At 35.0% G+C, this 20,020-nt stretch overlaps 1 protein-coding gene across 1 annotated transcript in view; it reads left to right on the top strand.

The window, feature by feature from the left end:
* The first annotated feature begins 9,945 nt into the window (after positions 1 to 9,945).
* The window catches only part of LOC149793285 (uncharacterized), a 124,153-nt gene continuing 114,078 nt past the window's right edge, over positions 9,946 to 20,020 (top strand). The window contains exon 1 of the mRNA XM_089966343.1: positions 9,946 to 10,223. The gene's annotated coding sequence lies outside the window, so the exon portion shown is untranslated. The remainder of the gene's footprint in view (positions 10,224 to 20,020) is intronic.

Raw genomic sequence — 20,020 nt, 5'->3', positions numbered from 1 at the left:
AAATTTAAACATTACTGGATAAATTTTTGCAGTAGCTTGAGGTCGAGGAGGACATTTCAGGGTGGTTCAAAATTACATAATTGGAACTAAGAGATGTGTTTTATCATTACTAATGTTTTCAAACTAAGCTGGTATATACCTGATACGTATTTAGTCACTACATATATATCACCTGAGATGAATCTCTATGCATATCCACCCACCCAACCACCAGCCCACCCCCATTCCACTCTGCATCATCGCCACAAAGGAAGCATATCTCCATTCTGGGGAGTTACTGTCTAGATCTGGGTATTATCCCTACGCCAACTTCATCGAGCGGAGAAAATGGGAGCCAAGTGTCTTTTCTAAGGGCAAACTAAGGCAACCGGCCCCGGTCCGGGCATGTATCGAATCCACGTCCCCTGGATTACGAGTCTGCTAGTGACCTTATCGGGAAGCATCTTAAAGAACGAGTATTTGTTTCCATGAGTGTGTATTAGAGGTCACAGTATATCCCTTCTATCTCTTTCATTTGTTTCAAGGATCCAATAATTTGCGTTGTGTTCGTTGTTTGATTCATCATCAGTCTTCATCATCATCAGTCCCGTAGTCTGGAAGACCATTGAGGCACCGCACAAGACCTAACAACCAGCTTCCTCTTTGATTCATTTTTTTTTCTTCATATATTCATTCACTCCTATATAACACAGGGATATTGTGGGCCATGCTTACATTCTCTTTTATCCCCAGATAAGGACACACATATTCATCCTTTTTACAAGCACAGACACGCCAATAGCAGTTTACCACAGTTGGTAGAGAATAGGACTCGTAATCCTCCGTGGCGTGTTCGATACCCTTGTAAGCCAGCCCGAGGCGACTGCGTGTCACTGGGAAATGCACTTATCTCATATTACCTTGGCATTATATATACAATAAATGTCCTTTCATTTTTCTCCGAGAATAAAAGCTGTTTACTTCATTAAAAACTATTTACAAGTCGAGGGTCACGTATCCAACAAAGCCTCGACCTCAACCTTATTATTCCCACAATAAAAGTAAATAAAAAAAGAACTTGTTCACGTGATTGTTACTAATTTTGAATTAAGTCAGGAACCAGGTCAGCCTTATGTGTTTACAAAATGAATAGTCAAGGTCAAACTATTTTCTGGAAAAGTATCAAGTTCCTCAGAAAATAAAACTAAATTAATTAAAAAATAAAAAGATTTTAAAACTCACAAACAATTTAATCAAACATAAATTAAATCAAATATACATACCAATATATGTAGAAGCTTTTTACAGCATCGTGTCAGCACAATAGTGGCTATATAGTGCCAATTAAAGATAACGTCCAAAAAAGGCATAAATTAATCTTACAAACGTTTACATGGATAAACCATTCCAAATAAATGAAAAAAATGATTACAAGGTCACATACAAATCATCAAGCTGTGTATGTGACACTATTTTCATTTAGGATCAATCAGGCATCATAAGAAATGTTCTGATCACAGCTGTATGCTGAGGTGGCATTCTACAGTTTTGCATTTTGCATAGGGTTAGAATTTTAAAGAAAAAGAATTTCCCCGGCTTTCCTCACTGGTTATACTGGCTATTTAAAAAAGACCTTGTATACCTTATTATGCTCACAATAAAAGTAAATATAAAAGAACTTGTTCACGTGGCTGTTACTAATTTTGAATTAAGGTCGGGAACCAAGTCAGCCTTATGTTTACAAAAATGAACAGTCAAAGTCAAACTATTTTCTGCAAAAAAGTATGAGTTCCTCGTAAACAGAACAACATTATTTTGACAAATAATGAAATTAAAAAATAAAAATATTTTAAATCAGATATAAATTAAATCAAATATACGTTATGAATATTGCTAATTCGCTGTATACTACATTACGACATGTTGATAATTCAGCTATACATGGAAGATCAAATTTCTATTAAATTAAATGGACATAATAACGTATAAATCTTACAACACCTAGTTAGGAAGTGAGACAGATTCGGGCGAAGATATTTTTACCTCAGAAGTTCCTAGACTAACTTCCCACTCTTTTAAGGAGCGCACAATTTCGGCACTATGAACGCGGTCTAGTGTCTCCAACTTCCATACGATCTGCTCTCGTCAATGTCCAGACGTGCACTGATTCTTTCACAGTGGATTAAACAAAATGATGTTTGGCTGCGTGAGACGGATGGAATATTTACCCGACTTTGTATATATATATATATATATATATATATATATATATATATATATATATATATATATATATATATATATATTCCAATTAATAAATTGGTAGTGAGGAATCTGGCATTGATTTTTAACGTAAAGATTTATACATTTTAGCTGTATGACTTGTAAGCATAATAATAATAAAACCCCACGTTGGAATGGATTTGAATCATTTAACCCAGTTTGTGGTTGTATCTCTGGAATATCTTGAATTATATCCCTTTAATAACCTTTCGCAAACAAATATTGACCAAACATAGTATGTAGGTATATCTTAACACTTTATGAAACAAACTCAGTGATCTTCTATGAATGATACAAGGTAAAGATTAAGACAACACATGTTGGACTACACATACAAATATCTTGTGAACATATTAAATCAAATACCAATTTCGATATGCTATAGTTTTTCAAGAATTTTAGAGACGGTTTCACTACTTACAATTAAGAAGAAAAAGACTCCTCATACATTCCTGGAAATTCTCTTCGGTCAGTAGATCGCCATTTCCTTTGACAGAATCTCAGGGTCGGGTAGGAGGGGGTCCAGTGTTGTGTCCGGAACCCCCCCCCCCCCCGCTATAAAAAAGTAAAAAAGGTACATACAAACATGCAGTCACTATTCACTTAAAATTTGACCATCGTAACATTCTTCTGCGCTTTTCTTGGGTAGTATACACATTTTGAATAAACAGACACATATACTTTTGCTTTGGTGCTCTTTCGAGGAAAGTGAGAGCCTTTTTAAATTTTTGTATAAAAAAAAGAACAACACTTTACCTGACCCAGCCCTGGATTATTGTTGTTTGATCGGCACTAAAGAGGCTTTCGTTTAAAAATAAAAACAAAACAAAAAAAAACAAATGTCTAGCCTGAAATCTCTTTCGATCATCTATATATGGAGGTCTCTGCAGTTCAGATGGTAGAACGTCTGACCGGTAATCCAAGGGTTGCGGGTTTAATACTCATTTTGACCATCCTCGGTCAGGTGCACTCAACTCCGATTTCCTCGGCACGACATAACAACTAATGTCTAGAAAGCGCCGTTAAAAACTAAAGACAAAAATCTAGCATCTGTCAGTATAAGCATATTAAATAAATTCCATAAGATGATTAGTTAGTGAAAATGGTGAAATATTGTCATTTTGACGTACATTACAAGAAGTAAAACAAGTTTGTCCTTGGTACTTTAATTTATTCTTGCCTCCAGGACCAATTAATATCTTACTTAAAAACATTTCTTAGACTTATGAAGTTTTCCAACGGACATATTTGTGAAAAGCAATTAAGTAATTACGTAAGATTTTATTACTCTCGCAAATTACGAAAATTGTGTGCGTTAACTTACTGTAATCGGCTTGAGAAATATCTCGGTGCAGTTTTAATTTGGTGTTGATTGGAAAAACGGCCCTAAGAAATTGAAAAGCCAATCTGAAAAAGTCCGATCTTTACTGCCCATCACAATGTACATTGGAGATCTGATTTTAGTCGGATTGCAGAAGAGCATGAGACTGACGGCATGGTGTGTTGCGTCGTATTGATTCGAATTTACTACGAACCAAATCGTATTGAAACGTACTCACCTCGTTTTAATTTCCAGCGCAAACTCACTTACAGTTAGAGATTTACTTCCTGTTTCTGGACTTCAGCAATCCTTAAAATGAAATCTTTAATTGGTCGCAAAGTTATGATGTACCGGTAATGTAAAGATAGACGTCTGATAGCAGATGAAATCCCCGTAGAATTATGGCTTGTTACATTAGCTACTTATATGTGAAGAAACTATACAGCTATCCAAGATTATCGAAAACGTAAACTATGAATTTGAAAAAAATAGGGGATTTATTCTAATCTTCAACTGTCAATAAATAAATTGATATAAAAGAATGTACATATTCTATTATTATGTTCCCTCTATTTCATCACATGTATATATATAACCAACAGTCTACAAAAATTGTATTGAATAACAATACTGATCAAATGAAATTTACTATTAAGATTTAACAATATTCATAGGGTTAACATTCAAATCCCAATGACAAACGAATGCAAATAAATATAAGTATCATTCGAAATGGATGACCAGTTCTTACAATAAAAATACAGTCACACAAATGTACTGAAATAAATCATTGGCTTTTATTTTAGTTATTACCGAAATTTACAATATTTAAATTGCAGAAAAAACAATGTATTCTAATATGATTTCTTTGAATTCATTTCTATTTAGAGAATGATGGCATTCCCAATTACTTTTGGAAACCGATTGTATAGTATGTGACGCGTTCCTTTGTTGACACCTCTTAGCCTCATCCCAACATATGTAATTGGTTAAGACTTAGAAGTGACACCCTCGTTTCCACAAAGTGTTGTGTGCTATGGGTTTCCCTGTCTACCCACTATTGGGTTATAAATGGTATGCGTCCCCAAAAAGAATCCCATACCAATGCCGGATGAAGGGAAACTAACGGTGTGCCCGACCCACGTATGTATAACCTTCTGTTGTATTACTCAATGTAACAAACCGCCAAATAGTACATATTGTTAACAAGCATTTAAGACAAAATAAATACTAAACATCGTTAAAATATCGAGATTCAAGATAAATGCTGAATGTAAAATATATTATTGCACTTTTAATTAAAAATGTATAACAAAACATTTAATTTAGTCAGACGTATGACAGTTAACATTGGCCTCGAAATGAGTTGGTGGAGCGGGAAAATAAGAACAAAAAGTATGCTGATTGATATCAATGCAGGAGATGGTAAGGGCATTACTTTATTTTTAAGTATAATTTATTCAACGTAAAACCCGTTATATAACTCTTCGTTTGTGTTCAGTTATGATTGTAAATACAGAATAGTGAAAATCTGATGTGCCTTCAATACATAAAATTTATGTATTATAATAAATTTCCTCCAAAACAAAGATGTCAACATCGTAAAATGCATTGAAAGTTGATTTGTACATAGTTTCAGTCATACAGAATATTCTTTGGCAAAACATCGTACTTGGCATAGTCTCAGAATACTCATCTGCACATGAAACTATTATCTTTGTAATATACAGCATTCAAACAATGTAAACAAACGATGTGAAACACTGGAGGCGCATCCAATACATAAATCTGCGTCCGGATCAAAGATGGCGGACATCGAAAAATATATCGATCGTTGTACATAATATCAATAATACAGATCATACTTTGGAAAACATCTTACTTAACATAGTCTCAAATTGCCCATCTGGACATGAAATTAGTATATTTGTAATTTATAGTATTCAAATAATATAAACAAACGATGTAAAACGAAATTCTTTCTATGCTTTACATATACACCGCTGATCGTGCTATTCTGCGCACGTAAGGTTTCCATTACCAATATTGACGCAAAACGCATACCGAATTCGGCATATTGACAAAAATAAAACACTGAAATGCTTACCATTTCAAAAGACGTAATTCTCACCAGAATATTCTGTTCAAAATAATATTCATTTTGGACACACGGGATACCAGCACTGTGTTTTCATTACTCGCAATGTCGGCCTATTCTACGCACAGCTTTGAAAAGATGTACTGTACTGGTGGGCGTAATGTTTATGCATTGGGCTATGGAAATTAAATATATTTCTTTGGACTCTTTCTGTCAGCATTTCAGTCGAGTAATTATGTAAGGTTTATAGCAGGTTTTACAAAATTCAACTTAACAATGCCGAATGGCAAGAGATATTAAGCAAACCAAACCGATCTTACAATGTTTGGTGACTTGTAAATCCACGTGGAATAGCACAGCCATCTGTGACCATTTTAAAATTCGCGCTAGATATGGCTCTTACCAATTACCGGTAAATGTCTAAAGAGTACGCAGATTTGTTCCGGAAAGATTTGCATGGGGCAAAATTCCACATTTTAATGAAGAGGTCAGCTGTTATCAGACCTACATATTGTACATCAACATAGATTGATGGTTTGGTTGATTTATCGGGCTAGTTGGATAGCAGACGATAAACCAAGTGTGGGACGTTTCTCAAAAATTAGAAACTTGCAATAAGATGCAGTATTTTTCTAAGGTAAACATGTCCATATTTAAATAATGTATTAAGTTGTATGATTCTAATAGGTAAACATTAGGTAAGTTTTTTCTGGATTACAAGTTCAAGGACATGGAAATCGTCTTCATGTCTACATTTAGAAATCACATTTTCATATGCATTTAGCCTAGAAATGTGGGTTATCTTGTACACTATGAATATCACTTTCCTTAATTAAAGGACGATCGTTCTTTCTTGATACAAATTTGATTTTCGACCCAAAATAACACGAGATCCAATATTTATAGAAATGTCGTATCGTTGCGCACAATTACCTGACGCGTAGAATTGGCCGACATCTGAGACGAGAGAATGGTACATAGCAATAAATCTCTCCCAAAACCTTAAATAGTTTATATTTATATAAGACTTGTAACGGTATAATACAATTAAAACAAATTACCTTTGATTAAGTTAAATGAAGGCTGTTTTGTTCTGCTTGAATTAATGATAATGCGCAGTTTTTGTTTTGTTCATCTGATATCATATGGTCTCCCTCCCAACCCCTACTCACCAAGAAACAAACCAAAAAATGCCCCAAAAAACAATGACAACAACAAACAACAAACAATGACCAAAGTGTGGTCATAACCATGAAACAATTATGGGGGGAGGGGTAAATATTTGTTTAACCTTTTGGATTGGACTTTTGACAAAAGTATAATATATATATATATATATATATATATATATATATATATATATATATATATATATATATATATATATATATATATATATATATAACAACACATTCTCCGCCAGCCCTAAAAATACAAATATACAAATCTCGCGAGGTTGACAAATAAAATCTCATAAGCATATTTGTATTAATATGTAAATGAACATTGAACTGATTACAAAATCAGGCCATTAAATAACATTTGAAATTTTATGAAGTTTTGAATTTGCTGGACGTTTGTTTCTTTTTCTTTTCTTCTTTAAGACCTTATTAGCACAAATAATTAAAGACCACTCCAGACAGATACATGACATTCGGTATCGTTCATATAATGTTGATGACGTGGTTACATTTTTAGATCATTATACCAGTTTCATTTTTGTCAAACGTTTAGAACAGCTTGAACTTTTTGGACTGCAGCGATGGCATACGTGTTTTACAAACGTAAATCTAGTTTGTCCTACATCGACCTGAAATATGCACAAATGCGTTTTCATGGTAATAAACTTTATTCCGGCGTCCATACTTATTTATAACCTATTATAGTAATCATTCATGGTAAGTTTATTGGTGACATTAGTACAGTTTCTTAGATGTCTTTCTATCATAGGTTACAAATTATCTAAGAGTTTAACATCATCGGATAAATCTTCATAGATATTTCCTCGTCTTTGCACTTTTTCGGTTTCAATCGTATTTTTCCGAGCAAAAATCTTTATAATACATAATAAAGCACACGTCGACATGCTAAAAACAATCTTTATATTTTTAAACTAATAAACTTTTATGGATTTTATGGTGACTCCTCAGTGACATAAAGCACACATTCTGCAAAATTCATACAGGTCATATATGCGATTATAGTGCCGACCGTTTCAGTAACTTTTTTATACTTTTATTTTTTAAATTTTAAATAGAATTTGATTTCACGATTTGGCGATTATTCACTTTATTTGGATCCTCCTACATCCATATTCCTTTGGAAGTTCATTACTTACACGCCCCGATAAACACATCCGGCAAAACTCAAATGTTAAATTTTTGAATGAAGTCAACCGAAAGATGCGATCCAGTACAGATCGGTTTAATATCGCGGGCCGTGACGTCAGAATGAAAGATATGCATCTTGAATATAAAATTCGCAGTATCGTATACTGTTATGATTAGACCCGATGTTTTCGTTTCTTCACCCAAGTTAGTACCTGGCTACCACTGAAAAAAGGCCATAGCGATGAAAAGTTCCTTTTGAAAGTTTCTTGATGGCAGTTGCGGTGCAAAGCCTTAAATAATCAGGATTGAATATACTTTGTTTAAACTATATTCGTATTGGAGTTTTAAGCAATAATTAATATTTAAGACAAGTAAATGCGCCTGCAGGACCACTTTGACATACAATGTACGTACATTGTTAGCTTCCTGCGTTTTCGTTGGTTTTATGGTATCATGGTATTTGAAGTTGTATTTTTTCTGCATAGCATCACCTATCGTGGATATATCTTATACAGGGTCGGCCTTAGGCCGATTAGACTGACGCGCCTTAGTAATTTGTAAAAATATATCAACAGAGAGAAAGTAATTCTAAAGCTGTGGAAGAAAAGTTTAAGTTTAATATCATATCAAACTTGTTTACAAGATTATTTCCAAATGCCGTGCTCACAGGGGGGCCTGCCAAAATGATCCAAATCGCGCCTCGCGTTTCAAAGCTGTTACTGATGTTATATTCACTACACGAGGATAAGGTACTAGTTCTGCATCACCACTTGATTTCGAGAAAATGTCGAGATTGTTGACGATTACACCATTTTAAATCTACACACATAAATATCACTTGTTTCCAAATAATGATCGTACATTATGCTTTCAAATATATTCTATATCTTCTTAAAATCGCCATCGCAGTAAGAATCGGTTAATCAGTTTGTCGTCTTATGTCCAGTGATGATATGCAAGAGTTACATAACATGATTACCGTATTTGTCAAGAACCAAGCGATCGCATCCATGGTAGTAAATAAGAGTCAAAATGCGAAGTATGGACGGTTGTTGTTTTCTGATGGCTTTCGCAGTTGGAAGGTATTGACTTTAAAATTTTGTTGTACACGATTTATTACATTTCATTGGAACACTGGTAATTGTTTAAACAGGCCAACATGTACTTTCATGCTCATGTTGGTCGCCCATTGTCAACGACAATCCTGGCGCTATTCCCTCAGTCACAGGTGGTTATAATTGCATTTCTTAATTGTCTCTGATACGTTTCTGCTGGATGGCGCTCGTGGCAGAACGAGTGCCATGGAAGTAGAATGCATATTTCAAGGTGATTTACACCTTGTGCAAGATATACACCAAGTTTCCAACATTAAGACAAACATATGCCGTCGTAAAAGTATTTTTTTTTTCCTCCGGTATTACCTCGGTATCAGAATAACTCCCTTAGCTTAACCATGAATCTACATGACGTCTTTGCATCGATAGTTTCTCGCAGTCATCTGACTTAAAGTAGAAATTAAATGCATTTTAATACAGAGCAAAGAACAACAAATATACATATTATATCTTGAAAGTTATTTTTTTTTATTTCCTTATTGGCGGAGAGCAAACTTTTAACCCGCGATACCATAGCACTCCGGTATACTGAATGCTTCATATAAATGAACAAGGGAAATGCACCCCTAAACCATCTAATTTGCAATAATTTCAACAGTTATTTACGTATTTTCATACCTGTATAAACTCACTGGCCATATTCATGAAATTAAATATTGTGTCGCATTACATTAAAGCTGCTACAGAATAGGATGTATGAGGACTTTGATGAGCACGAAATATTGTCCGCGTAAGAGGTAGGTTATAGTTCGTGATGAGGTTTAGGACAGTACACTACACATAAATTTGTGACGTATTACGTGGCAGAGCAGACGAAGGAAAGATGAAAAAAAGATGTTGAATTCAGCGATATACCTCCTTTGGATGGAGTACTGGTAAAACATGTGCAAAGAATAGGGATGCAGAAAAATTATGTGCAGTTAAAGTCTTATGATGTCAAATCATCGCAGCGAGATGTACACATGCGCTATGTTTAGTTAAATGTTTTGTGAAGCTGGACCTTCACCGACTCGTCAGGAATCCACCGTGCTGCTTCTCTTATCAGGCGTCTCCTGTTTCAGAGCATACTCGGTTCTGTGTCAGGACTGGAGATGATGGTGAGTCCACTTTGCATCTTTCCCCCCAGTATTTGGTCTGTCATACATATTATGTGATTGTGAGACAGTTTGCTGCAGGGAAAGGTGTGTCATGTACTAATATTGTAAGTGGCATGTTCTTACCATTATTATGGGACACAGTCATTGAGAGAAAATACGTCACATGTTTTCAATTTATTTATAAAACTTCAAAATGACACCGAGATTGACACTGTAGGTGAAATTCGTATGAAAATTTTCAGGAAATAATCTAGAATAAATTTGATCATACTTTGAGTGTTTTGCATTTGGGTCAGTTAAACAAACTTAAGGTACCAAGTGGAAGGTTTTGTACTGAGGGATTTGAAATACGATGCAATACTGTCCCTTGTACTAAAAATATTATGCATGAGATTGAACCATTTTTGCTGTAAACAGGCTAAGAATTAACAAAATTTTCAACACTCACAGTTTGTAGACTTCTGAGCAGTTGGGGCATACACGTCTTCTTTTGCAGACTTTGTATACTTTCAGGTTAATGTACAATCTGTACAGGTTATATTTCAACATATTCTTTGCAGGTAAGTAATTAGCAGCCTTGGAGTTGTGTCTTTTTCCAAAAAGCTGCAAAATTTGCACTGTTTCTCAAAGTTGAAAACCAATGATGTTGGAGAGGCATTGGTCCATTCTTTATATCAAGAAATAAAAGGAGTTACTTTAAGTTCTGTACTTAGTTAATGTGATAGTACTGAGTGTGTCATCATTACAGAAAATATTCAGTCTGTGTCAAAACAAGTTTTGGCTACCAACACTTTGAACTAAATGCATTCAAATATAAGCTAATTATCTCAGTTCATTGAAAACCTTGTACTGGGGGCTTTTATAAGTTGGTAATCCCCTAGCTTGGCTTAATTATTATGCAGGTACTGATTACATTACTTGCCTAACTATGCTTTGCCAAGTCATTGTGGCAAGGGATAGCTTGCTTATTATTATTTATGCAGTACAAGTGGGTGCTACAGGGGTCAAAAGCTATACTTGAGTTTTAGGGAGAAGTGACTTCTCCTTTTTGGACAGAACAGGACGTTAGAGCCCAACAGGGAGAATTGGATGTGAAGAAAGAAATGTGTTCTTTTGTTTGAATTAAGCCTCTATTTCCCAGTATGCATATTTGCATTTAACATTAGATTTAAGCCATACTTTATTTTCAAGTCGAAAATTATCTGAGTTATTTTGGTCATATGACTCAAAAGAATAGAAACTACACTGTAACAAATTTTAACAGTAACCAGATTATTTTATTGCAATTGTAAGTTGGTAAAAATGCATAATCACCTTCCCTTTATCAATTTAAAAAAATGTCTTTATTTTTTTTAAACATATTTTCTCATTGACACATTAAAACCCTGGCAACTAGTTTATGTGGCAGGAGGTAGTAGCCTACTGTCGAGCTCTGTAGCGTCAAAGTCATGTATGATACACTAAAGTGGGTGGTATTATAGAAAGGTAGACAGATGGAACTCTACAATGATACCAAATAATCTGGAGGTGCACTACAGAGGTAAAAACCTCATATTTTGGACCCGATTTTTTTCCACCCAAAATTCGCCCTTGGTCGGAATCCGAATTTGTGTTAGGGTTTTAGTCTCGGATCTAAGGCAGACATGTATGAACTGCAAACAGACAGATGAACCTTTGCAAAATGTAGGATAAGATGGGCATTTGGAATAAAGAGTGGTCTCGATACAAAAATAATAGGTCAGTTAAGCACACAAAAAGAAAGAACTCCCAACTTGCTCATGCATGAGCCAAATAGCCAATGAAAAACAATGTTTCTAACACAACTAGGCATTAGGTTATTGGAAAATCACCTGGAAGTTAATGCATTAGGATGTATTCAGAAATAGCTTTCAAAATGCGTTTCCTACTCTTAATTTCAGGTGAAAATGACAAAATCATCCAGTGGTTAATGTGTTAATGGGTGCATTTTGATGACATCACTAAATTTGAATATTCCTTGCGTATTTAATCACTTGTGCATCAACATTGCACATAAATTACAAATTTAGCCATTCCTTGATGATTTGTAAAAAAATTAAAAAATCCTTGTTAACACATTAACCCCTGGCGATGAGTTTACATAGCAGGAGGTAGTAGCCTACTGCCGAGCTCTGTAGCATCAAGGTCATGTATGATACACTAAAGTGGTGGTATTATAGAAAGGTAGACAGATGTAGCTCTACAATGATACCAAATAATCTGGAATTTCTAGTTGCACTACAAAATACAGAGGGAAAAACTTAATTTTTTGGACATGATTTTTTTCCACCAAAAATTCGCCTGTGGTCAGAATTTTATTTTTTGTTTGGATTTTAGACTTTTTGGACTCAGATCTAAGGCAGACTGGTATGAACTGCAAACAGAACCTTTGCATAAAGTAGGATAAAATCGGCATTTGGAATAAAGAGTAGTCTCAATACGAAAATTATGGGTCCGTTAACCCTTTACCTCATGGAAGCAATTTGGATGCCTCTGCTCCATTCGCATGGAAGCGCCTTTAGACGCCTCTACTCCATTCACATGGAAGCGCCTTTTGATGCCTTTACTCCATTCACATGGAAGCACCTTTTGACACCTGCTGTGAATATTGGCCATTTTTTGCAGGTTTTCGTATCGCCACCTTCAGGGAAAACCCCTATTAGATACCTCAGTCATTGTTGTGAATGACAGATCATGAGGTCGCTGGTTATGCTCTGATCGAAATGTGCTATTTAAACTAACTGCGTCATATTCTCCACTCTCCAAAATGGAGGTTGCGGATTTCGTTCAGTACTTTTCACGATTACAAGCACAACTATGAAAGCTTCAATAACTTAGGTAAAGGCTCTGATATTGATGTAGGTAGCAATTAGTTTTTATAAATTATCAAATTCAGATGACTTAGTGATACAGATGCAGACAAAGAACTTGTAAATTTTGAGTATGAGAAATGGCAACTATCGCGGCTTCACTGACTTGATGGTGAATACGTTATGTCCAGATTTTAAAGCACATAAAAAATTCTTTCATGAAAAATAATTACACAGCAATAACATTCAGACTTTACTCTTAAATTTTTCCATACATAATAGATGTGTACCAAAAATGTAAAGTGGTTAAAATTGCTGTTAAACGTAACATACACTACACTGCTTTACAGTTAACAGGCAGGCCGATGTGTATGGAGTCGAATAGGTAACGTGTTCTTTTTATAGCACACTGTACTGGGTAACTTAGCTACATGTGTATCAGAGGGCTAAAAAGACATACACTCTATGTTTCTTTGAGGTAAAGGATTAAGCAAGAAAAAAAAAACTCCAACTTTTACCCTTTTGCTCATATGCAAGCCAAATATCCAATGAAAAGCGATGTTTCTAACACAACTAGGCATTATGTTATTGGAAAATCACCTGGAAGTTGATGTATTAGGATGTATTCAAAAATAGCTTTCAAAATGTGTTTCCTACTCAAATTTCAGGTGAAAACGACAAAAACCTCCAGGGGTTAATGTGTTAATGGCACTTTCAGAGATTTCTAAATGTGTTTGAAACAATCCCTGTACCATGTATATGAGGGCTAATGCAAAAATGTCTTAAATCATACTGTTCTTCCTAATAAAACATTACCTTATTATTCGTACATAACACACTAAAGTGCACAAAATTCCAGACATGGCTCTTTTATAGTCAGTTTGTGAACTAAACTCTTCTTTCCAACTGAATCAACACAGATGTGAGTGCATTTATTTTTTGAAGGAGGGGTTTTTGTAATGTGTAATCACTCACTTTGTTTCATTACAACGGTCCATTGATAGGATTGCAATTTTATGATTTAGTTTTTTGTCTACCTACTTGTAGTAGTTTTAGGCATTGGTTAAATAGTTTCTCCTTTGCTTCTTTTTCAGTATTTTCACAAATACGAGAACAGCTTTGACCTTACAACACTTTTTCTGTTCTCATGTCCCATATGCTTCTGACTGACATAGTTGCGTTTTGTTAAATCTTAAATAACATAATACCTAGACTTTGCTTTCAGTGAATTGTATATTTTTCTGAATACATTTGCCTGATGATTTACGTAAACACACAGTCTAATAAACTGGTACTTCCCAGACATAGTGGTATCCATCATCATTTCCCTGTTACTCATAGTTTCAAACTAATTTTATCATGAAATAGTGTACAAGAGGCAGTTAAAATATCCAGATCACCTATTCTGAACTTAAAACTTAAAACACAAATTTCTATTTACGTACTACTGTTAAAGCTTCAGAACACAAGTTTGTATGTTTTATCATCGAGGGATAACTTGTGGAAATCAGGCAGTGATACTGCTGCTGACTTACTCAGGGGAAGGGTAAATGGTAAATCAGCTATCAAAACACATGCCTGTGAATGTGCAAGAGTATGTTTGTCAGCGTAATTGATATGAAAACTAGGCCTAGCTACAGTTGGCTTGATGAATACGTTTCGCTAAAACGCAACACTAGAACTAACCTGCCTAAGATGATGGAGCATCTCAAAAAGTATGGTCAGTCAATGTACCTCTTAAAACAATCACTGGGCAAAGTCGGTTTTGCTTTCCAAACAGATGAATGTGAAGTTGACATTTTCTGGCGACTTAGTCGCCCACTTTGCCTGGTAGCGAGACTCCTGGTGCTCCTTATATGTAACCAGTGCATTACAGAGAATAGAAGTTACACTGTTCCCCATTGATACGTCATGTACTTCACATACACAGAGTTTTTAGCTTTTGATACAGTTAAGAAATTGTTCATGAGGTGGAGTGACTTGTAAATGGAGCCCCAGCAGGGGAATCAGGGTTTGACACTACTACGGGTCTGCTGGCCTGAGGCCACCTAATTTTCAGGAGGACCACCAAAGCTGGATGGTCCATTGGGCCTGCTATTCTAAGTTGTGGATATTAAAATTATATCTGACCCATGTTATAGGATTGTATAAATCTTTCTTTTAATTATAAACATGTCAAACACAATGAAAATCAAAAGCTAAGCGAAGTCAAAACGAAAAAAAGATCATACTGCCATTTAAACCGAATTAGCATTGTCATTTGGTCACTGACCATAAATTGTCGTTTGGGCACATACTTCGTTTATCATATAAGAACATCAAAGACTTTCTCATTCACATCATTTACCTAAGCAATAAATATCAGCAACACCAACATTAAATTCACACAATCAGTACAAAACCTAGATGTTACTCTGGACAGTACTGTCACATTGCACCAACATGTCATGAATGTATGCAAGGCTGCATATCTTGAGCTGAGACGCATCAGCTCCTTTCGCAAATATCTTTCAGTTGATGCCACTAAAACACTTGTGTGTTCATTAGCACTTTCAAGACTGGACTATTGTAACTCAATTATGTCTGGTTCATCTCAATATCTACTCCAGAAACTTAAAAAATTTCAAAACACAGCTGCTCGGATCATACTTAGAGTACCACGATCAGAGCACACCTCCCTGCTGCTCTGTACCCTACACTGGCTATCCATTTGATCCAGAATCAAACACAAAATTTGTTCTCTGTGCTACTTTTCACTATCGAACTCTAGTCCAACATACCTATTTGACCTCACCCATGTGTACACACCAGCAGGATACTTACGCTCCTCTTCTGACAATCATATACTCGTTATTCCCACTATGAAAACAAAGTCGTATGGACAGCGTTCTTTTGCATACCAGGGCCAAGCAATGTGGAATGAATTGCCCACTGAACTTAGACACAAAGACACAGTGATCCCATTCAAGAGTGCTCTCAAAATTCACTTATTTTGACTGCAAGAACAAACTTAAAGACCTACTAATGTTTCCTACCTTAAATATTCTCAGCATGTTTTTTTCCTTCTATGTTTTCTAATTTCATGGTGTTTGTGTTTGTAATCATATCATTATATGCTTTTTATCTTATAGGTGTTGTCTGTTGTTGTAAAGCGCTTAGAGCTTCTAAAGATTAGGCACTATACAAAGTCCTCATTATTATTATTATTTTTATTATTTAGGCTATTGATCTTTTGTTATGTGTTTTCATGTGTTTGAAAAATGTGGAGATTTCTTGATAATGTCTCTCCACTGTCCAAAAACAAAACAAAAATGGACCAGAAACTTGAAGTACTTACTATATGTACAATAAAACCAATCAGTTTGGCCCTGCATATCATATACTTCAAAACCATATATAGCCATATCAGGGTTAAAATAAACTGAAATAAGGATGTTAAAAATGAAATTAAGAAGTAAAGATATTTATTTGACTACCTCTGTCTGCACAAGCAGACTGGCATTGATGAACTAAAAACCCTAATACAGCAATATGGAACAGATAAGAAATCTGGCATAGTAGTCAGTAAACTACTGAATCATGAAAGTAAGTTTATGTTAGTGAAAAATCCTATTTTGGAGCAGATGTATCTTAAAGTTATTTCTGAGCTCAGGGAAATTGTACAGCCATAAAGATCAGTTTCCTTACATATTCAAGCTGGCTACATGGTATGTATATGCCCCTTCAGAAGGAAGCACAAACACTATTCATACACAGATAAGGAACACTATGCTCATAAATAATTAAATGATTAATGCATATTAAACAAGATGTGACAGCTTTTAAAGATTTTGTTTTTCAGTAGAGATCAAAGAAAGTGGAGCAGGAAAAAAAAGATGTTGAAGTGTTAGGTGAATATTGAACTATGGCCTGTTCCTCCTCCTCTCCTTTTTCTACACCCCCCTCCATTTATTTCGGTGATGAAGGGGGAGGTCCCCATTTGGGTAAATCCTGGCAGCATATCTCCTTAAATTGTACATGGGGAATAAATTGGAATTTCTCTTTATGTGGAGATATTTAACCTGTGAATGAAGATGTTGAAGGAATAAATAAAATTAGCAAAGAATCAGCGAGAGGGCAGATCTCAAACCACTGAAGTGTATCACCTTGTGTAGATTTTTTTTAAAAGTATGGAATAGGGCTGGGTGTTTGTCAGTAGTTTTCCTTCTTCACTAACAAATACGGGGGCCCAGAGTGGTCTAAAGCGCTCTCCGTTAAGGATCACTGCCATTTCACCTCTGTCTGTATGGGTTCGAGTCCAGGATTTGGCTAATGTGGGTATGTGAGAAAGCTTGCCAGTAGCTTATCGTGGGTCGGTGATTCTTCGGGGGGTTTTCCCGGGTTCTTCCTCCACCATTAATACTGGCCACCATGCATAGCCTATCATGTGCTGAAAAATGGTGTTAAATCTCACAACAACAACAACTAAAAAATACAAGTACCTGTGGCCACAACAGTCCTTTGCATCTGCAGGAAGTACATTGTGATAGATTTTGATGGTATTATTGTTGTGACGAAATAATTTTTTTACTATAAAGAATTTGCTTCTTTACTAAGTAACTAAATAGAATGTTAAGTTAAACATTATTCACGTAAATTAATGATTTTATTTACCACTACAATAACACAAAAATTAAAAAAAATAAACCACAACAAAAAAATAAACCATAACAATAAAATCGTCCACAATTAATTTCAGTCCCAAGAATGATCACTACGAATGCTGTAACTCCATATACTGTATCTCTATTCCCATGAAAGAAACTTACACAAGTGAACACCTGGCATTTTTATACCATATATACCAATGGAATAAAAGGCAATTACACATCAATGTATTGGTATAGTTACCTGTCAAAATTCCCTCTTACCACTAGCCAGTTTCAGGGTTTTAATGATTAACTGGCCTGTACTGCTGTAACAAAACGAATTTGCCGACTATCAACATCGGAGACACCGAAACATCAAGCTTGTGTGGAAAGTTATGTTTGTTCAGCTAAAACACAAAACTAAAATTGATTGATCTTGATCTTAGTTGATCTCTGTGAGAATTTTAGGCTTTATTATTACCACTCTTCGTGAACATGTAAATTATGATGGTTATGTGCCTTGTACAAATAAACATGCGTAACTTTTTTAAAATATTACCTCAGTTTGCAGGATCGCTTATATCATTGAAAATGAGTAAATCGTGAGCGCGTGATACAGTGTAAATGAAACAGCTATTAAGGACTAGATGAAATGCTATCTGGAAGAATGCAATTTGTTCGAAACAATGAATAAAGTAAAATCTGCATCTATGTTTGGGAATAATTAAGTTTTTAAGTGACACTGTGCACGCTTGTCATTGTGCAAGTACTGTACGTTATAGTTCAGCATGGTCTCCCTATTAAGCTCAACTGGCCCATGAATTATATTTACCTTTATTTAACTTTGTGGTGGAGAAATCAGAAAATATGCACAAATCATAGTACTTTATAACAGTTTAATAATTGTCGGGTCATCGAAAGTAACTTTTTCTTTACATGCATATGTCTTAGGACATGGAAAAAATTATTGTTTCGTGTCCCAAGATTTACAGCCATTACAGTAGTCAACAAAAAGACCTAAAAGCTGTCAAGTTTACACATTGATCTGCGGATAAGCTGATCCCCCTTCTTCCAGGCCTTTATTTTTTCCTAAATTGTTTGGCTTATATGCGATTATATACGGTAATAATCAAGCATTTGTAGTTAATTGTATTGAGATGTTCTTTATTTATCAACTAACTTCAAGTCATTTTCTATAGGTTGGAGGCATATACCTCCATTAAATCTGCTGCTGTATTTTCTGCTATTTATTCTTAGAGCATCTCCTTCATGAAACTAATCCTATCAGTCCAGACAGTTTTCCCACAAAGCATATTTCCTCTTCTAGGATGTGGGTCTTCAGTTCGCTAATGTTTACATGGAGTCATCAACTTCTTTGGCAACAGCCACAGTTGTCTGAATATGTATACGTGCATTCCAGTGCACTGTATAAAAAGCTCGATGCTTTTCAAAATCTGAAAGTTTGACTTTGATTATCTATGCATACCCAAATGTTTCACAATACTTTATGGGTCAGAAACGTTTTGCAAGGACTACAATTCCCAAAAGTTGAATGAAATTTAGATTTTTTTTGTTTTCTTCTTCATATTATGTAGTAGTTTTTTTTAAATATTATCTAAGCTCAGTTCTGTCATAAAGCTCCTGGCTTTTAGATCAGCTGCCATAATTAGGTTGTTACGAGGTGATTATTTCCATCTGAGCATGAGATTATTTCATAGATTATCTAATTATGAAAAGTGTTCTAATGGCTACACCTGGCAATGTTGTATAGTTGCCGACATCCAGGTTCTGGTATTCAGTGATAATGTCTCTGCTGTTACATGCATATAATGTAGTGCCATTGTTGTAACGCATGATCATTGCTGCTCTGAGGGCAGTGAAGATAAGTGGCTTTAGTTCAGTCTTATTCATAAAAGCTATTTATCATGTGTTTGTTGGAACACACAATAAGGGGTCTATCCGTAGATACTTTTCATATGTGAAAGCTGACACACTTAAAGCTGAAAATGCCCCAATACTAACGTAGCAACTCTACTTCAACAATTACTAATAACAACACTTTTTTTGTGTCATTGCAACTCATTAGCAAAATATTGGCTGATCTTCCATTATGCCTTGCATGGCATATTAATTTTATCATTGTACACACATTTTATAAATGCAAAGAATGATTGTATTAACTGTAGGTTAATTTGACATGAATGTTTAACTTGTGGGCTGTGCATACATTTTCATTATTTTACAGTTTTAGAGATTACTGAGAAAGCATGACTACATACACACTTGGAATCGTGCAGAGATCCTCAGAAGGAAATAAAAAATGAAATTGTTCTTCACCATG

This window comes from Sinohyriopsis cumingii, chromosome 8 (assembly GCF_028554795.1).
Source record: "Sinohyriopsis cumingii isolate HCF-2022 chromosome 8, ASM2855479v2, whole genome shotgun sequence".
NCBI classification, from domain to species: domain Eukaryota; kingdom Metazoa; phylum Mollusca; class Bivalvia; order Unionida; family Unionidae; genus Sinohyriopsis; species Sinohyriopsis cumingii.
The sequence above is the reverse complement of the archived record's forward strand: the minus strand, read 5'-3'. Positions and strand labels throughout refer to the sequence as shown.